Source organism: Cetorhinus maximus, chromosome 1, assembly GCF_964194155.1.
Source record: "Cetorhinus maximus chromosome 1, sCetMax3.hap1.1, whole genome shotgun sequence".
Lineage (NCBI taxonomy): Eukaryota > Metazoa > Chordata > Chondrichthyes > Lamniformes > Cetorhinidae > Cetorhinus > Cetorhinus maximus.
This window is the reverse complement of record NC_135879.1, coordinates 96,830,980-96,858,551: the sequence shown is the minus strand read 5'-3', so window position 1 is coordinate 96,858,551 and position 27,572 is coordinate 96,830,980. Positions and strand designations below refer to the sequence as shown.

Here is a 27,572-nt window from a genome sequence, read left to right as displayed (position 1 = left end):
AGACCGAAGTGCCAGATTTAACATCTGAACACAAAAAAGAAGCGGCTTTGTGTAGGTTTACAGACTCTCAGATTTACTGATTCAGAGACCCTGAACAGAGAAAGATGTTGCAAGGTGAAGATACAAGAAAGTGACTGCTGTGAGGGCAGGATGCCGTTGGGAGCATGTCCTTTGGTTGAAGAGATGGAAGCTGCAGAGATTTAAGGGCACTGTAAGTTTTGCCCTCACATGGCCTGGAGATGGAATGACCAGAATGGGCCTTGCTGCTGGAAACTGATTTGGGGATTCCAGAAAAACGAGAGAAATTATTTGCGACAAGACACTGGACATTGCGACTCAACAAATTGGGAAAATGTAAGCTCATTGAAAACTGAGAGTAACCTTGGACTGGTTGCTGTAAAGACTCAATTCCGTAGAGAGTGCAGTGTAACTAATATACCTCTTCAGTACAATTTTTCTCTTTACCCTCTCTTCTATTGTCATGCTTGCTTTCACTTCTCCCCTCTCAAGTATTCTGCCCTTCCAATTCCCCACCATAACCCTTCAGTACTTCTCAACCTGCCTGCTCTCAGACTTGATTTACTCTTAGATAAGCCTAGTTTTATTCTGACTTTCTCTTGGCATCCTGGGTGTCCTTGTACACCAATCACTGAAAGCAAGTGTGGAGTGCAGCAAACAGTTAGGAAGGCAAATGGTATGTTGGCCTTCATTGCGAGAGGACAGTGAGTACAGGAGCTGAAGCTGTACAGGGCCTTGGAGAGACCACACCTGGGGCAGAATTTTGCACTTGTTGGGCGGGCTCGGTGGGGGTGGTTGGAAAGCCAACTGCCACCCACGATCGGGGCCAGACCGCAATTTCACGCTGGTGGGCCAATTAAGGCTCGCCCAGCGGGAAACGAGAGCGGCAGTGCTCACCACAGCCTGTGCAGGTCAGGAAGGAGAGCAAGCGTGAACTTCGCGCATGCGCACGAGTGAGCGCTTGAAAATCTCTGAGACACAGGGAGATGTAGAGTTTCAAAAATTACAAATAAATATTTAAAAAATGTAGCAAAACATGGTCCCTCATGTGGCTCTGTCAGATGAGAAGGGACATGTTATAAATGAAATTATTAAAAATTTATTTTATTTTTTATTTGATGTTGAAAACCTCATCCCACCTGTGGATGAGGTTTGCAAAAAAATGCAAAGGTCGCTTGGCCTTTCCGCCTGTCTGCCAACTGTAAGGTTGGACGGGCAGCAGAAAATTTAGGTTAATTATCTTTTTAATGGCCTTAATAGGCCTTTTAATTGTTAGCGGGCATGATGCCCACTCCCACACGTGCCCGCTGACCAAAATTTCGCGCAACTGCATGTTGATGTCGAGATGCTCGCCCGACGTCAACGCACGTCATTTTACACTTGGAAACTCATCTGAGGGTCAAATGAAAGTGTGATCATTGTCTTGTTATTTTGATCCAAATCACCTGTTGGAAAGGTGGATGTCCTGAGAGTTGGACGCACGAAGTCAAACCTTAAGTTTCCTGTCTATGCCCATTCCGCGTGAGGCCCTATGTAGCCAAAAGGGCCTTGCAAAATGTACCTTCTCTATAGTCTCTTTCAGCCCTGTGCATTGCCAAATCCAATAATCTCAGAGCTAATTGTGCGACTACTATCCAAGGAAAAGCCAGAGAAACATCACACAACACCAACAGGAAATCAATTCGCAAAAGTCGATAGGAAAACATTCTGACAAATGGCCTCGGGGCAATAGCCCTACAGAACACTGGTGGAAATGACTAACACACAAAGCTCAAATAAGCCGATAGAAAATTCTCCAGCAAATCACGACTGCGTTTGCAACCTGCCGAATAAAGCCGTACAAGTCTGGGCTATGGAAGCAATTCGTGGGATGTAAAATGTGACACATCATTCTGGGTAGGGAGGGGCCGGGAATTATTACTTTGCATTCCATGAAAAATTTCCGAAGTCAAAAAAGGTCTAAATAAATGAAGCTTATTCACCAAAATTGTTCCCCCTGTCAATTTCCACGTTTGCTGCATTAAATATGGTTATGATTTATAAAGGTGGATAACAGGAGCTGGTTAAAAAGCCCCCTCCCAGTTTCCCACCCCTTTGCAATTGGAGCACTAATCAGCGGAATAACCAAAGAGAGCTGGTTTAGACATTATTAAATTACTTCCTATTTAAATGGGATAATCAGAAAAGTCAATGGCGCCTTTCATGTAACTTTGGGCGGAAGTTCCACCTTGTCCCGGTGTCGGTCTGCTCTGCTCCCGGTTCTCCACACCACCAGCCCCGGCTCTCTGCTGCTGATCTTCTCCCCGCTTACACTCGGATCTCCTCCCTTAGCATCAACATGTCTCTCGGTCTTCTTGCTGACCTCTTCAACACGCTCCGGCGCCGCTCGAAAACGAAAAAGCTTTTGTTCCCGTATCTAAGCAACTTAAGAAGTCTCTGTAACATTTTCCAGGACTGCCCTACTCTGTGTACATGGGGAGTAATTAATCGGGGCCAGCTCCTATTCCACACAATTGGCCCCCGTTAACCCAGCAAACGCAATAAGCCCCACCCTTGTGACGTTTCAGGGGGCCGCTGTTGCTGAGATTTTGTTTTGAATTATCGTATATACCTAGACATATACTTGGTGCACATCTTTTACTTCAGGCAGAAGTATAGCGGAGTGAGCTGGAAGGTTCTGTTGCTGTTTGGTTTTTAGGATTCATTGTGGTCAGGGCTCAAATGCATAAACAGAAAATGCTGGAAATAATAAACAGGTCAAGGCAGCATTTGTGGAGGGAGAATCTGTAGGAATTGAAGGTATAGCCTTTCACTCCTTTCAAGTGAAGCAGCATGTCACTTGCACTTCCCTCAATTTGGTCTACTGCATTCGTTGCTCCCAATGTGGTTTCCTCTACATTGGAGAGACCAAACGCAGACTGGATGACCGCTTTGCAGAACCTTCAGTCTGTCCGCAAGCATTACCCAGACCTCCCTGTTGTTTGCCATTTCAACACCCCACCCTGCTCTCATGCCCACATGTCCATCCTTGGCTTGCTGCATTGTTCCAGTGAAGCTCAACGCAAACTGGAGGAACAGCACCTCATCTTCCGACTAGGCACTTTACAGCCTTCCGGACTCAATATTGAGTTCAACGATTTTAGATCATGAACTCTCTCCTCCATCCCACCCCCTTTCCGATTCCCCCCTCCCCCTTTTTTCCCCAATAATTTATATAGATTTTTCTTTTCCTACCTACTTCCATTATTTTTAAATGTATTTCCATCCATTGTTTTATCTCTACCTTTTAGCCTTTTTTGATTCCTTCACCCCACCCCACCCCCACTAGGACTATCTGTACCTTGCTTGTCCTGCTTTCTACCCTTAATTGGCACATTCCTTAGATAATATCACCACCTTCAGCACCTCTTTGTCCTTTTGTCTGTGACATCTTTTGGTTATCTCCACCTATCACTGGCCCTCTATCCAGCTCAACTTGTCCTACCCCCCCCTTAAACCAGCTTATATTTCACCTCTCTTCTATTTTTACTTAGTTCTGTTGAAGGGTCATTCGGACTCGAAATGTTAACTGCTCCTCTCCGCAGATGCTGCCAGACCTGCTGAGTTTTTCCAGGTATTTTGTTTTTGTTTTAGCCTTTCCTATTGCCCATCAGGGGGTCACGTGATTGTTCTTGGAGACTCTGACCAATGAGCCCTAAGCCAAGGGGGGCATAGCATTCTGGTCAAGAACCTGGTTCAAGCATGTAGCTTCTGAAGAGCTCTCCATAATAAATCTATTCACGTAGAAACCTGTCCAATATGTCAAGTCATACATTTGGCGACAAGTGTAAAATAGTGTCGATGTTGCACCTCACCTTGTGAATGTGAGTACATTAGATCTTAAGGAAAAAAAAAGTCATGCCACTCTTCAGCAGAATCGATCCATACAATGTGACTGTGGAAGACTGGAGCCAGTATGGTATAGCGCTTTGGTTTTTATTTCGTGGCAAACAAAATTACCACGGAGGAGAGGCAGAAAGCAATCTTTTTGAGTGTATATGACGGTAAGACATCCAATCTCATGCACAATCTGACGGACCCAAACACGCTCAATTCTAAGTCCTTTAACGAATTAGTAGACCTTGTGAAGACGCATTACCAGCCGAAGCCATCCGTAATAATGCAGAGGTTTAAGTTTAACTCTAGAGTAAGGGCCCTGGGAGAGTCCATCGCAACTAATGTAACGAAGTTGAAGCAGTTGACTGAACACTGCGACTTTGCAGACACAATCAATGATATGCTGCGGGACCGATTAATTTGTGGAGTTCACAATGGCTCCATTCAGTACCGTTTACTCACAGAAGTCGACATCGATTTGAAGCGCGCTGGAAATAGCACTAGCCATGGAAAGTGCTGCGAGAGACTTTCAGGCTTTACAGAACGTACAATGTGGCACTGTTCTTCATGTGGAGTGGGAACCTATCACTGGGCGTGGCGCGAAAACCAGAGACGCTCCAGCAAAACGAGAGGCAATCCCTGCTGCCAGAAAAATGAAAAGGCCGAGTGGAAGCATTTCAGCAGTGACTCCAAGGCTAATCTGTTATAAATGTGGGGGTGACCGCAAATCGGACGCCTACAGATTCAAGGAGGCCGAATCCATCATTGCCATAAGAAAGGTCACGTAATAAAGCAATGCATGGTGAAATCAAAACAGCCCATAAGGCAGCACACCAACATGATTGAAGTAAATAATATAACAGAACCTGAAGCTGCCGGTATTGATATCTATTCCCAGTACAATGTCACAACAGTAAAAAATGAACCTATTACCATCACAATACAAGTGAATGGGAAGCCACTAGTAATGGAGGTAGATATGGGAGCCTCAACCACAGTGGTGGGGCAGCACACATTTAAATACCTAAATGAAGGTACCCAGACACTGAATCAGGAGCGAACAATGGCTCGATTGAAGACATACACTGGAGAATTCATACAGGTAAAGGGCATCGCCACAGTACCAGTGTCCTATAGGCAACAGACAGCCCCTCTTCCAGTGATCATAGTGACGGGTGAAGGACCTCGTCTTCTGGGCCATGACTGGTTACAAAAAATTAAGTTCAACTGGTCTGAAATATTTCACTTGAGAACAGGAGATGTTCCTGAGCTGCTAAGGAAATACAACAGCATATTTCATGACAACTTAGGAAAGTTAAAAGGCTTGCAAGCAAAAATATATGTAGATTCTCGGGCAACACCCCATTTCTTTAAGGCCAGACCTGTGCCTTATGCACTCAAGCAAAAGGTGGATGCAGAACTGTGCTGCTTAGAGAAGCTAGGCATCATCCAACCAGTCCAATTTTCAGAATGGGCAGCTCCCAAAGTCCCAGTGGTGAAACCTGTGGGGCTATAAGTTGACCATGAACAAGACAGTCAAACTAGATAGATACCTTATCCCAAAGATAGGCGACTTGTATGCAAAGCTAGCTGGAGGCAAATCCTATACCAAACTGGATGAGCTATGCATACCAACAGCTAGAACAGGATAGCACATCTAGAGGATACGTGACCATCAACATGTACAAGGGTCTATATCAATATACTCACCTACACTTTGGAATATCATCTGCATGTGCATCTTCGAAAGGACAATGGACAGTCTTTTGACTTCCTGAGAAGTAGTAAGATGACATTATGATCACAGGGTCAGCTGAAGCTGAACATTTGGACAACCTGGAAGAGATGCTAAGAAGATTCTTGGAAGCCAACGTACGATTAAAGAAAGAGAAATGTACATTCCAAGTGCCAGAAGTTACTTACCTGGGTCACAGGGTGAATGCCATGGGATTGCATCTGGTAGAAGAGAAAGGTAGGGCAAGGGCAACTAGGGGTGGGCAATAAATGCTGGCCCAGCCAGCAACGCCCACATCCCGTGAATGAGTTTTAAAAACTCAAGGTGGTGCCCTCTCCATTCAGTGTAACTGAATTCAAGTCGGTTTTGGGCATGATCAATTATTATAGCTGCTCCTTGCCAAATTTGTCAACTGTCTTTGCACCATTACATTTATTAAAAAAGAATCATCGTTGGTCATGGAATTTGCAACAAGAAGAAGCCTTTGTGAAAGTTAAGCAACTACATTCATCATGCCTACTGGTACATTAGGACCCATCGAAAGAATTGATGCATCTCCTTATGGTGTTGGAGCTGTGTTATCACATAGGATGGAAGATGGATCAGAAAGGCCAAATGGCTGTCTCCAGAACTCTCTCTGCTTCTGAGAAGGGTTATTTCCAACTAGAAAATGACGGTTTATCGGTGATATTCGGAGTGAAGAAATTCCACCAGTACTTGCATGGACAACATTTCACCATTGTGTTGGACCATAAACCAGTGAGGATAAGGCCATTCCACCAATTGCATCAGCAAGGATTCAACATTGGGCTTTGATATTATGTGTATGAGTATATCTTTATGCACCATCCTGGTTTGCATATTGCAAATGCAGACACACTCAGTTGTCTACCATTACCAGATATCATTGTACATGCTCCTGTACCACGAGAAATTGTGCTTGTACTGAATTTCTTGGATTCTTCGCCTGTGTGTGTGAAGCAAATTAAGAATTGGACAAACAGATCCAATTTGTCAAAAGTCCGAGACCTTGTATTGCAAGGGTGGTCTAATTCACCTGCATCTGAAGAGATGAGACCATTACATGCCCAAAAAAAGAGTTAAATTGTCAAGATGGAATCTTGTTGTGGGGATCAAGAGTCGTCATCCCTTTGCAAAGAACAGAACCACTCTTGATGGAGCTTGATAGTGCACATCCAGGCATATCGAAGATGAAAATGCATGCGCAAAGCTATGTCTGGTGGCCAGGCATAGACAGTGACATTGAAAGCATGATCAAACACTGTCTCCATAGTCAGCAACAACAGAAGTTGCCTGTTTCAGCTGCACTGCATCCATGAGAGTGGCCTGGTCAACTCTGGGTTAGACTACAAATTTATTCTGTAGGACCATTCTTAGGTGCCATGCTTATATTGATTGCAAATGCGCATTCTAAATGGATGAATGTGTATGACATCAGATCACGGAAATCGAGCACAACTATTGAAGAGCTGCATCAATGTTTTAGCAGACATGACCTACTGGAAGTCATCGTTTCGGATAATGTTACAGTCTTTACCAGCACAGAGTTTCAGAGATTCATGACTTTAAATGGAATCAGGCATTTTAAAACAACAACATATCGTCTCTCATCAAATGGTCTGGCTGAAGGAGCTGTGCAAACTTTCAAATCTGGAATGAAGAGGTTATCCTAGAAACTCTAACTTCCTGCTTTTTTCTCAATTATTGTACGATGCCTCATTCAACTACGGGTTCAACGCCATCTGAATTATTGAAGAAACGTCATCTACGTACAAGGTGAAGCCTGGTGTTTCCAAACTTAGAGGGGAAGGTAGAGAAGAATCAAGTAATCAAAAATTGAATCACAATATTCATAGCAAGGCTCTAAGATTTATTGTAGGAGACACAGTTTTCATGTGGAATTTTGGAAGTGGACTTGTTGGGTTCCTGGTACAATTGTCTCAGAAACTGGACCCGCATCTTTCCAGGTGGAAGTGGAAGACCGAATTGTTCAAAAACATGTGGATCATCTTAGGAATAGACAGACATTCCAACAACCAGCTATTCCACCTTTAATTAACACCAAACCGTTAATCCCTGAGGTGACAGATTGACATAGAATAGATATAGCTGAGGTCCCTGTAGAATTACCTACCCTGAACTGCCACTTTATAATGATGTACCTGATGCTGCAGTTCCTAATCATGTCGATCCAGTGGAAGAACCTCAAGTGGTAGAACTACACTGCTCTAAACTAATAGGGAACCCACCTCAGAGACTTAGTCTTTAATCATTGGAGTTGTATATATGTTGTGGGTCATTCAAATGTTCTCTGTAAATAGGAAGTGTAAAAAAATTAAAGTGGGAGGAAATGTAGTAATTGAAGGAGTAACCTTTCTTACTGCCTATCAGGGGGTCACGTGATTGTTCTTGGAGACTTTGACCAATGACCCGTAAGCGCGGGTATTCCGGGAGGTGGGCATGGCTTTCTAGTCAAGCACTTGGTTCAAGCACGTAGCTTCTGAAGATCTCTCTGTAATAAAGTTATCTGTTTCAAGTAGAAACCTGTCTGATACATCAAGTCATTACAGAATCAGAGTTAAAAATGTTTCAGCTCAATAATCTTTTATTAGAACACTCTGATGCTGCCTGACCTGCTGAGTATTTCAGCAATTTCTGTTTTTGTTTCAGACTTCCAGCATCCAAGGTACTTTGCTTTTGTGTTAGTGCTCAAACTTATATTTCATATCGTGCTTTTATAATCTCAGGACATTCCAAAATACTTTGCTGCCAAGAAAGTACTTTTTAAGTGTAGTCATTGTTGTAATGTAGGAAACTGGGCAAGGCCCCATAAACAGCAATGTGATAATGACCAGATAATGTTAAAGGATAATTATTGGCTAGAACACTGCTGATCTACAATGCCTATATCCTTGGGCACATTACTGCATGACAGCAAAGCCTGGGCAACTTACACCAATAAAAAACTAAAGCTCAATAACAGCCATATGAGGTGTCTACAAAGCATCCTTGTCATTTTGCGGAAAGACAAAGTCACCAATGAAGCAGTTAAGATCATATTGAATAGTGGAGCATAGCTCACTGGGCTGTATGGTCTACTCCTGTTCCTATCTCTTGTTTTCTATCCTTTTCTAGGACAAACATGCCAAGTATGCTACTGCTAATCAAGCATGAGCATGCGCACAAGATGGAAGATGGCTGCATCCACAAGAACATGCCAACAGACAAGCACGGGTTGATCAGCAAGAGTCCAAAGCTCCAATTCAAAACTCTATCAAAAGAGACATGAAAGCCCTCAACATCAAACACGACAAGTGGGAAACTCTAGCTGACGATCGATGCAAATGGCAACACCAGCTGTGGGCATGGGTTCACCACCATGGCAACATGTGGGTTCAGAAGCTCCAAAGCAGCTGCCAGTCCTGAAAACAAGGCCTCAGCAGAAATCACCCTGCACCAGTGATAAGGAAAACTTCATGTGTGGCACTTGCTGCAGACTTTGCCTTTCTAGAATTGGCTTACTCAACCATCAAAAGAAGAGCAACAGATGATCTCATCTGACCTCACTATAGTTCTGAGGCTGCATCACCTTTCACAGATGGAAGGATGCCAACTAACTAAGAACACTGGGGAAAACTCGCCCAGTCTTCAAATTAGCAGCATAGAAGTAATTATACCCACCTCAGAGTGGAGAGAGGGCCTTGGTTTAACATTTCATCCAAGGGACAGCACTTTTGGCAATGCAACACCCACTCGGAACTGCATTGGAATGTTAGCCTAGTTTTCATGCATACGGCTCTGTGGAACTTTGAACTCACAACCTTCTGACTTAGGGGTGAGTATGTAACTACTGAGCCAGATACTGAGTCTTCATACCCAAAATGACATTATCTGTACAGGCATGATACAGACACTTAATTTGTCATCAATTACCTTGCAGTTTGTTTAGCAGTTCAGATACCTAGAGTAAAGGCAAAATGAAAATAGCTGGTCAAATGATCAAGTTTAGACATGTACTAAAAACAAAAAATGCTAGAAAAGCTCAGCAGGTCTGGCAGCATCTGTGGAGAGTGAACCAGAGTTAACATTTCGAGTCCAATATGACTCTTTGGAACTGAAGAGAGACAGAAATGGGCTGGGTTTTATCCTGTTGATAAAGGAGGGAGGGTCAGATGGAACAAAGAGGTGGTCAGGGATAGATGAAAGGGTGGGGGGGATTAAATTACAAAGATGTCATGGAACAAAAGGCAAAGAGAGTGGGAATGGTAGTTGTAAAGGAACAAAGCATTGCCCCAGAGTAGGTGTTAATAACAGAAGGTCAGCACTAACAGAAAGCAAAATAGCAGAATGTCTTAATAGCAGAATAAAGGTCTATGCTGTCTGAAAGAAAAACATGAGAACAAGATACAGCCTGGCACTAGAGGGGGGGAAATACAAAATGGAGGGCAGAGTTTATGGTCTGAAGCTGTTGAACTCAATGTTGAGTCCAGAAGGCTGTAAAGTGCCTAATCAGAAGATGAGTTGCTGTTCCTCCAGCATGTGATAGGCTTCACTGGAACATTGCAGAAGGCCAAGGACATAAACGTGAGCATGAAAGAAAGGTGACGAAGTGAAATGGCAAGCGACCAGAAGGTTGGGATAATGCTTGCGGACTGAATGGAGGTTTTCTGCATAGCAATCATCCGGTCTGTATTTGGTTTCCCCAATGTAGAAGAGACCACATTGTGAGCAGCGAATACAATAGACTAAGTTGAAAGAAGCACAGGTAAATCGCTGCTTCACCTGGAATGAGTGTTTGGGCCTTGGACAGTGAGGAAGGGGGAAGTAAATGGGCAGATGTTACACATCTTGCGATTGCATGGGAAGGCGGTGAAATGTTGGAGGTGATATAGGAGTGGACCGTTGCGGAGGGAATGGTCCCTTCAGAATGCTGACGGGAAGGGAGAGGAAAATGTTTGGTGGTGGCATCATGCTGGAGTTGGTGGAAATAGCGGAGGATACTGCTTTGAATGTGGAGGCTGGTGGGGTGGAAAGTGAGGACAAGGGGAACCCCATTATTTTCTTGTTAGGGGTAAGGGTACAAGTGCAGGAAATGGGTCGGACATGGCTGAGGGCCCTGTCGACCACAGTGGGGGGATAATTCTTGGCTGAGGAGTAAGGAAGACATGTCGGAAGAACAGATGCAATGGAGGCAGAAAAACTGGGAGAGTGGAATAGAGTCCTTTCAGAAGGCAGGGTGTGAGGAAGTGTAGCCGAGGTAGCTGTGGGGGTCAATGAATATTAGCGGACAGCCTATCCCCAGAAACAGAGAAGTCAAGGAAGAGAAGTGTTAGAGATGGACCATGTGAAAGTAAGAGAAGGGTGGAAATTGGAAGCAAAATTGATGAATTTTTCCAGTTCCAAAGGAAAGCAGGAAGCAGCACCGATACAGTCATCAATGTCTCTACAGAAGAATTGTGGGAAGGGGCCGGAGTAGGACTGGAACAAGGAATATTCTGTATATCCCACAAAAATACAGGCATAACATGGGCCCATGCAGGTACCCATAGCCATAGCTTTTCTTGGGAGGAAGTGAGACAGGTTAAAGGAGAAACTGTTCAATGATAGAACAATTTCAGCCAGGCAGAGGAGGGTGATGGTGGGTGGAGAATATGTTCAGGCCTCCGTTCAAGGAAGCAGTGGAGGGTCCTTAGACGGTCCTGGTAGGGGATGAAGGTGTAGAGGAATTGAACACCCATAGTGAAGAGGAGGCGGAAACGAGGAAACTTTTACTGTATTATTGTACTGGTATAGATTCCCAGGTCAGTCATGGGATTGGGATTATATAAATAGTGCAGGCTTGTCCAACCTCCTGCGGGGGGGTTGGGGGAGCACTTTTCAAAAATTTTCTCACTCAAGGGGCCAATGGGCAAATTTCGGAAAGATAAAGTTCAGCACAACGTTACACATGAATTTAAAAAACCTGAGGTCTAAAAAGAAATGACTTGCTGAGCAAAAAAAAACAATGAGTAATGAATAAAGATGAGTATTAGAGTGCAATAGGGGGAAAAGAGTGTGTGTTCAGCTAACTCCCAGTCTCGGGATGCTCACTCACTCACCTTCACCCACTGTGAGAGCGGATGAGAGTGCATGATGGTGTGTGGGGGTGAGGGTGAATGAGAATCCTGATATTGGGAGTGAGCCAGACTTGTAGACACACTCTGCCCCCACACATATTCTGTCTCTCTGCCTTGCACACAAACTCTCTCACCCATCTCTCTCCCCGACACACACACTCTTTCTCCCCTTACACTCACTCACTCCCCACATTACACTCTTCACCACCCCCCCCCCAGCACTCGCTCTCTCTCCCTTCACACTCACTGGGTGGAATCGTACCAGATTTTCACTAAGTTCGGTAGCGGGTGGGTAAAACGACGTTTTACCCGCCGGCCACGATGACGGCTTTTCATACCATTTCATCCCAAACCCGCCGCATTAATTATGCATTCCTGGAAAACACGTCGTTTCCATGAAAGGCAGGCTCTCATTCACCCGCCATGCCATCATCTGGCCACTTCATCACGCCAGGCGCCACATTTAAAGTCCAGCCAAGCTCACATCTCTCACATGCTTCCAGCCCACGACTGCTGCAAAGAAGACATGGCCCTGAAAGGCAAAAAGACTGCAGCCCCCAACTTCAATAAGGCATCCCTTGAGTGCCTTTTGGGCACAGTGGAAGCCCACCGTGATGTCCTCTACCTCATTCTGGCCACAGGATGGGCAACAACCTCACTAATCCGGCATGGGAAGTGGCGGCAGTGGTGGTCAGCACCAATGCCCTGCAAAAAAGGACAGCCACCCAGTGCCGCTACAGGAATGGTCTCATCCAGTCTGCCAAAGTGATTCAATCTTCTCATCACTCTCAACTTACACTCACAAACCCATTACACATCCACAGGGATCTCACACCCAAGGGACAACATCACTAACTCTCACACACACCCTCACATCTTCATCAGGCTCACACCCTCTCGAGCTCACATCCACATTCCTGTCCATAGCTCCGCTCACCACACAAACATTCCACGAAGTGTCATGTGTCCTGCTCACACTCCCTCCATCTGTTTTCATGCAGGAGAAGCTGACTCATCAGCAGGGAGAGGTCCCAGACCGGGTGTGGGGTGACCCACATTAGGCCCCTCACTTGCTTTGAGGAGTATGCCATCGCACTGGTGAGGACATGGACCGTGCCTGCGGTGACGGTGAGGTTGGTGGCAAACACCCTCGTGAGGATCCTGCACCACATCATCCCTCTGTCAATGCAACTGTGAGTGCTCTCTCTCCTGTTTTTGAGTCTGCTGCTATGCACTAATTATCTCTACTTTGGTTCACAGCCAGTCCCTCAGCTCCATCCACGTCCTCACGTCCAGCCAAGAGGACACGTTGTCCATTGAAGAGCTGGAAATAAGCAGCCTGGAAGACCGGTCACAACACTTACCTAAACCCTCCACCAGCGCCTCGGTGCAACCCAGATCTAGAGCAGGCTCGGTTTCACAATCTGATGGTCACCACACGGACACAGGTCCACAGCAGCAGGAGGCAGGTTAGTGCGGGGCTCCCCGGCACTTGGACGACTGCTGGGGTCAGGCATCTGTGATGTCCGAGTCAGATGATGAGCCTCTAGATTTGGCCTTCCAACTCATCCTGGAGAGTCAGCAGAAGGCATGGGAACATCACACAGAGCTGTTGGAAGACCTCAGCAGAGTGGCACGTGAGTCAGAAGAGTGCATCTGCCTGCTTTCTGATGAAGTGGTGCCCACTTGTGTGTGTATGGAGGTCTCCATGGGGAGGTTGGCAGACGTCATGGAGACCCTGGTCCAGCAGAACACGCAGATGTGTGCAGGCCTGCGCTGCATCACGGGAGCCATGGGTGAGTTCCTGCAGTGACAATACGAGAGGGAAACGGGCACCTCGACATCCCTCCAGGTGCTCAATCCCCTCAAGGAGTCAGGCCGGGGCCTCCAGCCACCCGAAAGGGAGGAGGAGGAGGGGTGACACTGAACTCCCCTTGACTCATCCACTGAGGAATCTTAGAGGCTATCCCCTGTCTCTGAGTCCTTCAACCTCGTCATCTGTCACTGCAGAGGGAGCAGCTGGCCAACGAGTGATTCTGGAGGGAGAAGTGTGTATGTGGCAGGGCCATTCGGAGCCTCACGCAAGCGCTCTCCCATGCATGCGGATCCTTCACGTTTCACACTCACCTCAATGTCCTGAGCGTTTTCAATGCTGCCTGCTGGGGTTCACTTTCAGTTGTCCATCTGAGCTGACCTGTGTCTCCGCCCACCCACTGATCACACTCCCATACAGCACCTGATCTCACCCACCACGACTGTCGTTTCACTTTTGATTTGGACAGCATGGTCTGGATTCCCTTTTTCATCAGCTCCCTTGTCTTTTCCCCTCCCTCAGTCACCCATTTCCTTTCCCCCATCACAGTTGATGCCCCTGGCATCACCTTTCACCTCCCCTCTGTTATCTATCAGCCACAACCCTTTTCCTTCGGGGATGTCCTGGGACACGTGCACATTCCCTTCCTTCCTGAAAATCCCACCCTCATCCACATTCACCTCCCTGGCCTCCTCCTTCCTGGCCCCAGGATCCATATCTGCCTCTAAGTCCCCACCAACCAACCTCGCTGTCCATTCTACCACTACCGTTGAACCCTCACCCTCCCACTGTAACGCCTCACTCAGCCCTTGGTCATTCTCACAATTCCCTCATACCATAACCAGCCTCAGTTCGCTCCCCAGGAGGCAGTCATGGACCCATCAGAGATCAGAGCCCTCCCTTGAACCTTCACCTGGACACCCCCCGCCGGACCCCTTCCCCGAACCCCTTCCCCCTCCTCTTCCTCCTCCCCAGAACCCCTCTCTCCACCACACCCCTCCCCACGCTCCTTTCCCTCTCCACACTCCTTCCTCTCTCCCACCTCCCGGACTCGCTCCCGTCTCCGCACCCCTTCCTCCACCCTCCCCAGCCCCAGACTCTCTCCCCTCTCCTGGACTCCTTCCCCTCTCCACACTCCTTCTCCCCTCTGAACTGCTTTCCATACACCTTCCATGCCCCTTACACCTAACTCCCCAGTTGCCATCTTCTCCCCCTTCTCAACCTCAGCCCTCTGACACCTTCATTCCCTCCATCTCACCCCCCCCACATCTTCATTTCCCCCCTCCCAATCTCCTCACCTCAACAACTTCATTCCCCTCCTCACCCCCCAATACCTCTTTCTCTCTGTCGATCCGAGACTTTCCTCTCCCAACCCCTCAACCATTGAGTGTTGTGAGCATCAACAGTGACTTTCCAACTGCTGTGAGCTGCTCCGCAGCAGAGCCATGTCCATGAGAGTCCACACAGCATGCCATGGACATTCCTCCAGGAACCTGTTGCTGTCGGGCTCCAGCAGCCTCTGCTTCACAGGTGTCCGTGATGTGAGCAAGGCCCTGGTGATAAGTCCCGACTTCTGCACATCACACTTGTCAAGTAGTGTTCTGCACCAGCGTGCTTTCCCGCTGACGTGGGTGGACGATCCAGCGAGGCGGTTGAGTCCGGCAGGCTGGCTTTATAATATTATGCTAATGTATTACAATGAGGTTCCTGACATCCGATGGCGGGAAACACGGCCTGCCATCAATGGGCTGAGCTGATGATTGCAAACTGACCCGACGCCAATGGGCTCGGAAAATTCCGCTACTACCCCCCTCGCACTCACTCTCTCTCCCCCTCACACGCACTCACTCTCTCTCCCCCTCACACGCACTCACTCTCTCTCCCCCTCACACGCACTCACTCTCTCTTCCCCTCACACGCACTCACTCTCTCTCCCCCTCACACGCACTCACTCTCTCTCCCCCTCACACGCACTCACTCTCTCTCCCCCTCACATTCTCCCCCTCACACGCACTCACTCTCTCTCCCCCTCACACGCACTCACTCTCTCTCCCCCTCACACGCATTCACTCTCTCTCCCCCTCACACGCACTCTCTCTCCCCCTCACACGCACTCTCTCTCTCTCCCCCTCACACGCACTCTCTCTCTCTCTCCCCCTCACACGCACTCTCTCTCTCCCCCTCACACGCACTCTCTCTCTCTCTCCCCCTCACACGCATGCTCTCTCTCCCCCTCACACGCACTCTCTCTCTCCCCCCTCACACGCACTCTCTCTCTCTCCCCCTCACAGGCACTCTCTCTCTCCCCCTCACACGCACTCTCTCTCTCTCTCTCCCCCTCACACGCACTCTCTCTCTCCCCCCCCCTCACACGCACTCTCTCTCTCTCTCCCCCTCACCCGCACTCTCTCTCTCCCCCTCACACGCACTCTCTCACTCTCCCCCTCACACGCACTCTCTCTCTCTCCCCCTCACACGCACTCTCTCTCTCTCCCCCTCACACGCACTCTCTCTCTCTCCCCCTCACACGCACTCTCTCTCCCCTCCCCCCATATTATCTCTCTCACAGTGTCCAGTCACTCATCTACTCAGACGCTGGCAGGCCCCGCTCCCGCTGCCTTGTTTTGCTCTCCGGCTTGCCTGGGCCCCACTCCAGCTCTCAAGCCTCCCTGTAGGCACCTGTGCCCTGCTCCCCAGCATCTCCACTCCCCTCTCCTTGCCCATGGCTTCCCGGTGCAGCCCCGCCAGTCCGGAGTACCCGCCCCCGGTAAATTAAAATAGAGGCCGTCGGAGCAACCACCCCCCCACCCCACCCTTCCTTTCTACACTCGAGTAAGTGCCTTGCACTGAAATTGTGACATGCAGCTGACTTCCCTTAACCAATATCTTATATTTATAAAGCGCCTTTGATATAATAAAACAACCTAAGGCACTTCACTAGAGCATTATAAAACCAAAGTATGACACCGAGCCATGTAGGGAGATATTAGGTCAGATGACCAAAAGCTTGGTCAAAGAGGTAGGTTTTAATGAGTCTCTTAAAGGGGGAAAGCGAGGTCAAGAGGTGTAGGGATGGATTCCAGTGCTTGGTGCTCGTCAACTGAAGGCACCACCACCAATGGTGGAGCAATGATGATTGGATATCACAAGAGGCCGGAATTAGAGGAGTGCAGGTATCACAGAGGGTTGTGGCCTTGGGGGAGATTGCAGAGATAGGGAGGGACAAGGACATGGAGGGTTTTGAAAACAAGGATGAGAATTTTAAAATCAGGATGTTGCTTGACTGGGAGCCAATGTAGGTCAGCAAACACAGGAGTGATAAGAGAATGGGTCTTTCTTCAAAATAAGACATGGATGACCTTAACTACCATATCTAATAGCCTGTAGAAGATGGCTCAATTTAAAAAAAAACATGCAGTCAGTGAGGCTGAAACATGAGCAAATCCTTAGGATTTCTAGGCCACAATTAAGCAGGAAAAGATCTAAAATCCTTGCAGACAAAAAAAATCAGATTAGACTAGCCATAAAAGGCTAAACAGCATATACAATAATGGTTTGCTGCACTCCTGCATGAGGAACAACAAATATATGTGCAAATTGCCAGCCTCATCTGTTCTAACTCAATATCAGAATCTAAATTGTTATATGTAATGCAGAGTAATACCAAGACACACTCAGATAGATCAAACAGTGCAAACCAGGGAACTAAAACCCTGAGATATAAATCCACAGCTCCATTAATATCTCCTGGGTTTCCTAAAGCAAGTTTCAATGTCCAAGATCAAAGTCATGTACAAAGAAGTGGTACAACATGTTACTGAGCGACCTAAAATGAATCACTGGGGTCACAGAGGTGTCGCGGTCCAAAACAGAGCACATTCAAATTCTGATTGAGTAACATTTTCTAAATCGGTCATCAGAGATGGAGAGTTTATACTTCTCTTCAGTCTGAAAATTTGCATACCAAAAAATTCCAAAAATCAAAAACTAGTCAAACAAATTTGACTGATTGTTTTCTGATATTTTGATAAGTTTCTGTCCTTTTGTTTTAGTGTAGAAAAACAATACAAAACCAAGTAAATCAAAATACAGTTACCTGAAACCAACCTTGAGATCAAGGTTAATTTGATTACCATATGTAGAAAGGATATATATCCTGAATAATGCATGGAAGAGGTATGTTTGTCTTGCATTCACCATCTTCATAAAAGACAGATTTGTAACTTACAAGCAAGCGTGCAAGTATCTGGAGACCTAATTTGTGATATGTTTTGCTGAGTAATTTCCACATTCATGTTTTTGGCATAAACAGGATAATTTGTTTCCCATTAACCAAAAGCCAATTGCCAATGCTGTAACCTTTCAAATCTGTTTTTTTTAAAACTACAATTCAAAGAATAGCCAGTCTAATTATAAAACATATAAAATAGTATGGCTGGTTTTGTTAGGCAATTCTTCCTACTGCACAAGTCTATCTATATTCGCTGAGGAAGGGATTTTCCAGCTTGTTTAACGAGAACAGTCAAAAACGTCCTGGGAATTTAAAAAATATATTATGAACATTGTGATATATTAGGATTGAAAAAGTGAGTGCTCTGTTGAAACAAGTATTGACTTGTAAAATCAAATGCTTATAACTGTCATGTTTAGAGCAAAGATACTATTCACAAATAGGTCCAACGATTCACACTTTAATTTCAATGAAAAGGAACTCCTGAAAATTAAGAGATTTTCAATATAACAGTTGTACAATTAACATTCAGTTGAAAGGAATTAAATAGTTGTAGCCAAACTTGATATTAAGTTTGAAAAAGAACAATCCTTTTTTAAAGAAAAACCGTTTAACATTCATCTATTCTACATCACAAACAGCTTTAAAGTTTTCTTCTTTCATAATTCATTTTGTGAAAATTAAAACATTGAAAACCTAAACTCCTAATGAAAAATATAACTTTTAAAATGTAGCAACTTGCATTCGTACAGCATCTTCAACAATAACTTGTATTTATATTGTGCCTTTAATATGATAAAATGTCCAAAGGTGATTCACAGGATCGTGGGGGTGGAAGGTGTAAGGGAAGGGGTGCAGAGAGGAGAGGGCATCCCGGGGGGGCGGGGAAGGGGTGTGGACAGGGGAGAGTGACCGGGGGGGAGGAAGGGGTGCAGAGAGGGGAGGGAGCTCAGGAACAGGAAGAAGTGCGGAGAGGGGAGGGAGTAAGGGTGGAGGAAGAAGTAAGAATGGAGGAAGGAGTCAGGAAGGGGGTAGGAGTAAGGCTGGAGGAAGAAGTGAGGCTGGAGGAAGAGTTAAGGCTGGAAGAAAGAGTTGGGAGGGACTAAGGGTGACAGAAGAGCAGAAGAGGTAAGGGTAGAGAAAGGGGGAGAGACTAGGGGTGGGGGGGGGGGGGGGGGGGTGGTGTGAGGACTGGAGGGCGGGGGAAGGAAGGGTTCGGGGGAAAGGGGTGTGAATGGGGGAAGGATAGGTCCATGTCTGTCTTCTGGGGAGTGAACTGAGGGCGTGGTATGGAGGAAGGGTGAGAATGACCAAGGGTAGAGTGAGGCAGGAGGGTGGGAGTTCGACGGTAGCGATAGAAGGGACAGCGAGGGTGGTTTGTGGGAACCCGGAGGCAGACATGGATCCTGGGGGTGGGAAGGAGGAGTCTGGGGAGATGGATACTACAAGACTAGTGCAGGGAAGATGAAAGGCAAAAAGACTGCAGCCCCCAGGTTTAATGACACATCACTGGAATACCATTTGGACACCATGGAGGCTCACCATCATGTCCTCTACTCCAGCTCTTGCCGCAGAACAGGCAGTGCCATCACTAATCCAGCATGGCAGGCGGTGGCAGTGGTGGTCAGCACAAATGCTCTGCAAAAGAGGATAACCAACCAGTGCCACTACAGGATGAATGGTCTCATCCATTCTGCCAAGGTAACTCACTCATCTCATCACTCTCAACTTACACGTTCAAACCCATCACTCATCCATTGACATGCCCACGCCCGACTGGACTTTAAATATGGCACCCAGCGTGACGAAGCAGCGAGGTGATGGCGTGGTGGGCGAATGAAAGCCCACCCACCACGTTGTTTTACCCACCCACTACCGCAGATCTGGGATGATTCCGCCCATGGTCATCAAAAATGACTATGTTAAAAGTTTTTTTTAAATCGAAGAAACAGTGAATTGTTAGGATGTTCAATTTGATATCTATGCACACAACATTGATAAAAAAAAGTATCACTGTACCCAAAACAGAGAAACATTATTTGAAGTGTACAGTTAGCAGCAACACTGAACCAGCTGTGCAAAATGGAAAGAGAACAAGCTAATATCCTTTGTGAATTTTTGAGAAAATTAACAACTCTTCACTACAGTTTTTATTTTAAAAACATTTATGGACTGTGTGGCAAACACATTGGGCAAAATTTGAACCTAAAAAATGGCAGATCTGGGTTGGATGGGATGGAGGAGTGTTAAATTCTGAGAAATCTGTCTACAGACCCAAACCCGCCCATTTCTGGCTTCATCTAAGGCCAGAAAGACCAACCCACTCCAAGGAGGTGGCTTTGAACTTTAATTAATTGGGGCCTCATAGTCATTCGAGTTCAATTGCTTTCAAGCGTTGGGGTTACCCAGCAGCTTCCTCGAGGCAACGAATTGGTAGATTCAGGCACAAGCATCTTCACATCTGCCTTCTGGATCCAAGTGCCCACCTGAGGCACACCCCCAACAAATTTCCATCCTGAGGCCTCTGATTCCCCCTTGTTGTATGTTGTATGTCCCTGCATGCCATTGTAATGTAAAATTGCTTGGCAGAGCAAAGGTTAATGTGGGACTGGTGAATAGCACTGCCCACGGCATGATCTACAGAGTCACATGGTAGAAGACTGAGAGAACAGTCTAGAAAGAACACGATGGAACCAGCCTGCATGGAGGTAACAGCACCATACATGACAGTAACCTGGGATCTATAAATAGTTAAAGGTTAACAATAAAGGGTTCATGTTTAAATATACAAGACTCAAGATCTCATCACTGAAACATGTAACAAACCCATATTACAACACCCTTCACCCCCAGGCCTGGGATTCCCCAACACAAGGCATCCGTACGGTCCTCCAAATTCCCTCTGGGGGCCTCCAATTCACTCCAACATGCCAGGTTCTGAGCTCCCATGCCTCAGGCCCCCAGCCTCTCCCTGGGATTGACACTCTATTCGATCGAACACCCCTCCTCAATCAACCATCCCTCTGATCAAACTCCTTCTTCGAAATGAACCTCCTTTCTCCCCACCATCGCACCTCCTCCTCACCTACAAACGCCCCCCTCCAATTGATCCCCCTGCTTCCCACTCCACTGCCACTCCAATCGAGCACCCTCCTCCTCCTGCCCCCATCCCTGAATGACCACATCCTTCCCAGTGCAGGCTTAGCTGCCCCAGACTTCACAGACTAGCTCCCTGTCCAAGAAGGAAGCCAAGCTTTTGCTGAGTTTTAGCTCCACATAGTGTGAAGGAATCCGGAATTCCAGGTTCCCCATGACTTTCTGACTGACCCATTCCCTGCGGATCAGGCAAGTAAAAATTCCCCTATTGTCCTTATATATTTGTTCAATGCTTAGTCTTAGATTCATTTAATGCTTTTGCATCACAAACTCTTTACAGCCAAATACCTTGGCATCTAAGCAATAAAATCCGTTAAGATTCATTAGAAAAATAAATAATTGGGATATAAGATGCTGGATCTGATATAAACCTGGCTTGATTCAGTGGTCAGATGTAAACATTCAAATATTGTTTATCCCAGTAGTTTAGTTTGTTTAGCATTTTTGATCTTTTCCTTTTGGTTTTCAATATTTATTCTTTGGTAAATCAAGAAAGCCACTGGAAAACCTTATGCAACTGTCCTTGAATTGATCAGCTACGTAAACAAAAGTTCAAGTGTTGTCAACTTATCTTCCATTGCTGTGATTAACTGCTAATTGTTGCTTTATCAACTGCTGGGATGCCTTTGTGGAATTGACCCAAATTGTTAGCCTACACAACAATAACAACTCACATTTATATAGCACCTTTAACTTAGTAAAATGTTTCAAGGTGTTACAAAGGAGTTTTGACAAATAACATTTGACACCGAGCCACATAAGGTGATATTACAACAAATGACCAAAAGCTTGGTCAAAGAGGTAGGTATTAAGGAAGATGTAAAGCGAGGTAGAGAAGCAGAGAGATTTAAGGAGAAAATTCCAGAGTTCAGAGGGTTGCAGGGCTGGAACAGGTTACAGTGAGGGGACAAGGCCATGGAAGGATTTGAAAACAAGTTTGAGATTTTGTTTTATACTTAAGGTATGGCTTAACTGGGAGCCAGTGTCAATCAGTGAGCAGAGGGGTGATGGGTGAATGGGACTTCGTGCAAATTTTGGAGACGTCAGGTTTATGGTGGGTAGATTTTGGGAGAATTGATCCACTCGGGAATCTTTCACTGCCTTCAGGAGTTTCCATGAAAAACTGTGGTACGCAGGTATCAAATCACACTACACATGGTAACTGTAGAGATTTCTGAAACCGTAAGATGTAGGAGTAGAAGTAGGCCATTTGACCTATCGAGTCTGCTCCGCCATTCAATGAGATCTGACAATCTACAGCTGATCTGACAATCCTCAACTCCACTTTCTTGCCTTTTCCCCATAGCCCTTGATTCCCTTACTGATTAAAAATCTTGTCTATCTCAAGTTTATCTGAAAGTTCCAATGGATCATCACACCACACAAAGCAATTACCCTCACTATTGTAACAATTTTTTTTTTTTAAGTTTAACCACCCCAGAATGTGAAACTTCAAAGGTTACAAAGGTAATATAATGATACCATGGAGTGAGTGGACATCATTTGACATCCTGATTTGCGAAGGAGCTCCTGATTTCTTACCTTGTTTAAAAATAACTTTTCTGGTACTTGGAAACTAAAATATCTCCACTTTGCAGAGGCATTTCTGGATTGTAGAAACTAATACTATAGGCCTATTGTTTTATGCTAATATATTGTTAGACTTTATCTCGTTGGCACATTTGTGCAATTAATAAGGATTAATGTGTCAAATTGTACTGTAGTGATGAAAAGTCTTAATTTGTACGTATTACTGGGATGATTTGTGAATTTTGGGGTATCATGTTAAGAAAGTCTTAAATTTGGCATCCCTTTGGAGTGCCAAAACTGTGAGATAGCTTTAAGGAAAAACACGTGACGTGAACTGGAGTTATAACTAGGGCATATTTGCACATTTGGGCTCTAGCAAGTCTAGCTTAGCAGTAAACAGAAGCCAAAGCTACAATGATGATTGGCCAGGAAGATGGCCTGAAGATTAGATGTCTTAGGGCCTCGGGTCAAAAGATACACGTTATAGTTTAGCAGTTAGAAGGAAAGCCAAGGGTGCAAAGCTGATTGGCTAGAAGAATGTTCCAAGAACCTCCGGTTAAGAGATACAAATTAAGGTCAGGTTGTTATGGAGGAGTTAGTAGTACTCTTCCACTTGGTCAAGAGTTGCAAATATTGGGTTAGAGGTAGTTGATTGTGTTGATACAGGTACATATACGTGGGCTAAATGTTGCAAAACTATCTGCAAAAAGGGTATAAAAATAGGGGTACATCACTGAGGTCTTTGCACTTGCCGAGGATTAGCATTTGTCACATGATACTTGCTGGGGAGCATTTGTCAAGAGAGAGATTTAGAAATAGGGTACCTGCCAGGAAGCTAGCATTTGCTTAGGACATTGACAGTTGATGGTTAGTTGTCAAGGGCTGAGAGGTTGCTTTGAGAACATAGTATTAAACTTAGCTAGTGACTAAGGTTGAGGATTGCTATAAGAATTCAGTATTATGATCAGTCGGTCCAGTATAGACAGGATTGCCAGGGCTAAAGTAATTGCCTTGTGGTGGAGAGAGAGAGGGATAGAGAAAGATAGAGAGAGGGATAGAGAAAGAGAGAGAGAGAGGGATAGAGAGCGAGAAAGGGACAGCAAGAGGGAAAGGGATAGAGAGAGAGAAAGGGATAGAAAGAGAGAGGGGGGATAGAGAGAGAGAGAGAGAGATAGGGAGAGAGAGAGGGATAGAGAGGGGGGATAGAGAGAGGGGATAGAGAGAAAAGGATTGAGAGAGAGAAAGGGATAGAGTGAGAAAGGAATAGAGAGAGAAGGATAAAGAGAGAGAAGGATAGAGGGATAGAGAGATAGAGACAGATAGTGAGAGAGAGAAAGAGAAAGAGAGAGATAACATTCAGAAGGCAGCTATGAGGTATGTAACTTCAGCAGTTAAGGCGGACAGAAGCTAAAAGGATCACTGGAGTTGAAGTCTTACAGCTGCGAAGGGATTTGTATGTATGTTAGAGTTAAGTTGGCTAAGCTAAAATCTTGAAGGATGTTGTGAGTCAAGAGGCCAGGTTCAAGGGACAAAGAAGAGAAGACCGCATAAGTCCTGAGATCTATGGGAAAGACAGACACGCATGGAACTTGTGCATTGTGCCATGCCTTGACTTGCGAAATGTTAAGTATTAATCTTTATTATCCAATAAACATTGTTAGTTTGCATTCCCATTTAGTGATTATCCCTTTTGCCAATATGGTTATTAATCAACAAAAACTTTCTTACTCTGGGGTTTAGTACAGAGTCCAAATCCCTATAGTATATATAGCTATATTACACTATCTCAGGAGATACTCTCTACTTTAAAGGCACATCCATACTTTTAGTCCAGATCTAGTATTTCCCATTACCATCTTCTTTGGCCTTCCACCATCACCCTTCTATTATTTCATCTCTCCTGCCTCCCACCCTATCATGGACCTTGCCTTTTGTTTTTTCTTCAACACCAAGAAGCAATGCACTCAATACAATAGTTCCAATTGTAGCCCTAGCTATATATCATCAGAATTTATATTTGACTCCGAGTAGCCATTGCAGGCCATACACTTTTCTTCCTGTTGGTGAAGAATAAGAATTAACCTCAGTGTGCTCTTTTCCTACACTGGGGATGCTCTATAATTCAAAGAATACTTATATTTCCAAGGTTTTTGCTTAGCTTTCTGAAACCCAACAGTGAGGAGTTCCTCTGTTCCTGGCCAAAGTGTCATATTTACAGGCATTACAGATGAAGAGTACATGTTTACAGTCAGGAAGTCAAATTCAATGTCATACTGCATATGTGGACAGACATTACCCACGGCCAGAACAATGCCTGAAGTATACTGTCTTTTGATGAGATACAGACAAGACTCATGAATTGAGCTGAAGTTAGTTTCAGTCCAAGAGATTGATGAGGTCAAAACATTCTTCCAATACGAAGTTGATGCTTCATGACCATTTTCTAAATCACAGATGCATAACCTTAAATCAACGTCACTATCAGCACAAACCTCATAAGGACTGTATGGGGTCAAGCGGTCAAATCCTACTAAAGTCATTGCAGCATCCACCTGAGAACGGAAGTCTATGACCACTAAGTACTTTTCTTCATAGTGACCTGTACTTTCTGAAGCCTTTACATAGAGATCAAGTTTCACAATGGTCTCAGTTCTGTGTTCTTCACGAATTTTCACATTGTCAAATCGAACACCAATTAATCTTTGACAGGCCTTATGACCTTTGTGAGAGTTTTTTGCAGTTCTCTGTTGTTGAAGGATTTCATGGTTCATCTGACCAAGTGCAAATTCAGCATATAGTGCAAAACTAGAATCACTTAGTGCTGGTTTTTCAAAGTTTTGACAAATGCAAAAGCTTGGTGGTATCCTGGGAATGCTGTTGCAGGTCCTACCTGGGGAAACTGGGCTCAGTAACCCATCTGCATTCATTCCATATTTCAAATCTTTCCCTTCTTTAGCTCCAACAGATGGCAATAGGCCTTGTAATGTATGGTGAATGTCGAGAAGGCTGATCAACCTGTGCTGGTTTGCATGCAAAGATTGGATTTTCCTTTCACCCAGTATAACAGCTGCTGTGTCTGGGACAATCATGAATAGTGCAGTGTGGAATACCTCGACCTGGGATTCTGTTGTCATTGAAACAAACTGCCCGTAATTATTGCCATGATCTGAAAGAATGAAGGTCACAGTGTTTTGTTGATCAGATAAGAAAGATACATGTTTGGCTAGATCTTCATCCATTTGCTTTAACCTGAGGCCTGTATCTTCATGATTGGTATCCAACATAAGAAAACTGAATAGAGGCTTTTGCAGATAAGAGAAACGAGTGATAAAGTATTCAATATACTGTAGGAGATAGGTATGTTGATGGATACCATTGTAACATATAGCAGCAGGTCCATGGAACATATCCTTGACCCCATTTTCTTGAAGAATATCACAGCTAGAGTATGAAACATCCACCCTATCAATTCCGCTTCTTTTGACTGCCTCCAAGAACAACTTTACTCTTTCTGAGAATGGTGCCTTTTTGTTAAGAGCTTTCAGCTCTTTCACCAAACCCCAGTCCCATTTCCAACACATGTCCTCCAAATATAAAATCTCATATCCAAATTCTTTAAAATGTCCAAGTGTCTTGTTGAAATCCACAGCCTTTGGCGGTAGCACAAATGAACTAAATGGTTTAAGTGGACTGAATGACTCTCCACCAAACAGAGCTTGGAGAGACTCAAATGTTCTGCTTTTTAAACCTTGAACTAACTCAAAGTCAAACACGTGTCCAGTTTTAAACACGTTAGTGTTCAGATTTATGAATGTATTAATAGTTTTTGACAAAACTCTATAAAAATGATGCCTGGACACAGAATCTAAGAGTAAAATATTAACATTTAGTGCTTGTTCATTTGCTAGCTTGTTTGGAGAATTGCCATCTGCACGCAACACTGGAGGCAGAATAAGAAGCTGTGATATTTTTCTTCCATCATGGCTGAGGCAACGTATAAAGCAGTAACCATGGTGATAGGTCCTCCAATCTGTTAACAGTTCTTGATTAATAAACGCCATAACTTCCACTGTGGATTTAAACTTTTTCCAATGATTAACACCCACATCTTCATTGTATAATCCTACCACTACAGAGGATAAGTCACTGCATAGGTCATGGCGACAGGTCATTTGAGGTTTTTCTGGATTGTAGTTCTTAAAGGAAGCAACAACAAAAAAAATCAAAGGACAAGATTTAGAATCAATATTACAATGCTTCCTCTGTGAAGGATTGATCAGAGAGCAATTGAGCTATTCAAACCAGAAACTTCCAGTATTTAATTCCCATTCTGTGCTTAATTGGCTGAACTCAATGGGAGAGCAGTTAGGATGCAAAAATTAACGTGAAAGCCTCAAATTAAGGAATTTAAAATTAGCCACTGTTCCCATTCCTTATCATTACCCATTGACCTATGATGGAAGTACAGGAAAATCTCTTATCCAGCATGTTCCAGGTATGGGAGATGCCGGGTAATCAAATATACTAGTTAACTAAGATACAAGGTGAATTCCGCTTTTCTTCAATCAGAAAGCTCCAGGATGATCCCATGAGTGTTGAGGTCTTGAGAGGTGCAGGAGCACACGAATTGAGTGAGTGACGCCGAGGGGAGATGGTGCTGCAGAGTTTTGGAAAGCTGAGACCGGAGAAAGCTCACCTCCAGTCAAAAAAACAGACCCAAAAGTCCAGATCCCAGAATTCCAGTTAATAGAGAATTCCAGTTGGTAGAGTACCAGATAACAGAAATTTTATTGTGCGTGTATATGGATTTCAAACTGAGGACAAGTTCAGAGTCACACTGTGGTGCTCTGCAACCAAATATTACATGTTCACTTTAAATGTTTATGCATGATAAGTAGCCACTTGTGGAAGAACCATGCTCCAGCAGGATGCCAATCATTTCAGGAGATGCAGAACAAAAAAGAGGGACCAAATTAGTAGAAAATAAGTGGAATGTAGGCTAGGGGAACATACATTTTAAATTAATATACTGATTTTGAAACATACTAAATAATGTGAAAAGATATTTTAAGTGAA

At 44.9% G+C, this 27,572-nt stretch overlaps 1 protein-coding gene across 3 annotated transcripts in view; it reads right to left on the bottom strand.

Annotated features, from left to right (window-relative positions):
• Nucleotides 1-27,572, bottom strand: part of LOC144681895 (uncharacterized) — a 67,719-nt gene that overhangs the window by 17,317 nt on the left and 22,830 nt on the right. The window contains exon 1 of one of the 3 annotated variants that reach the window (XM_078544031.1): nt 17,676-17,775. The exons of 1 other annotated variant lie outside the window; for it this stretch is intronic. The gene's annotated coding sequence lies outside the window, so the exon portion shown is untranslated. Of the gene's footprint in view, nt 1-2,245; nt 2,485-17,675; nt 17,776-27,572 lie in introns of those variants that run through there. One more of the 3 variants, XM_078544012.1, reaches the window with a different exon arrangement.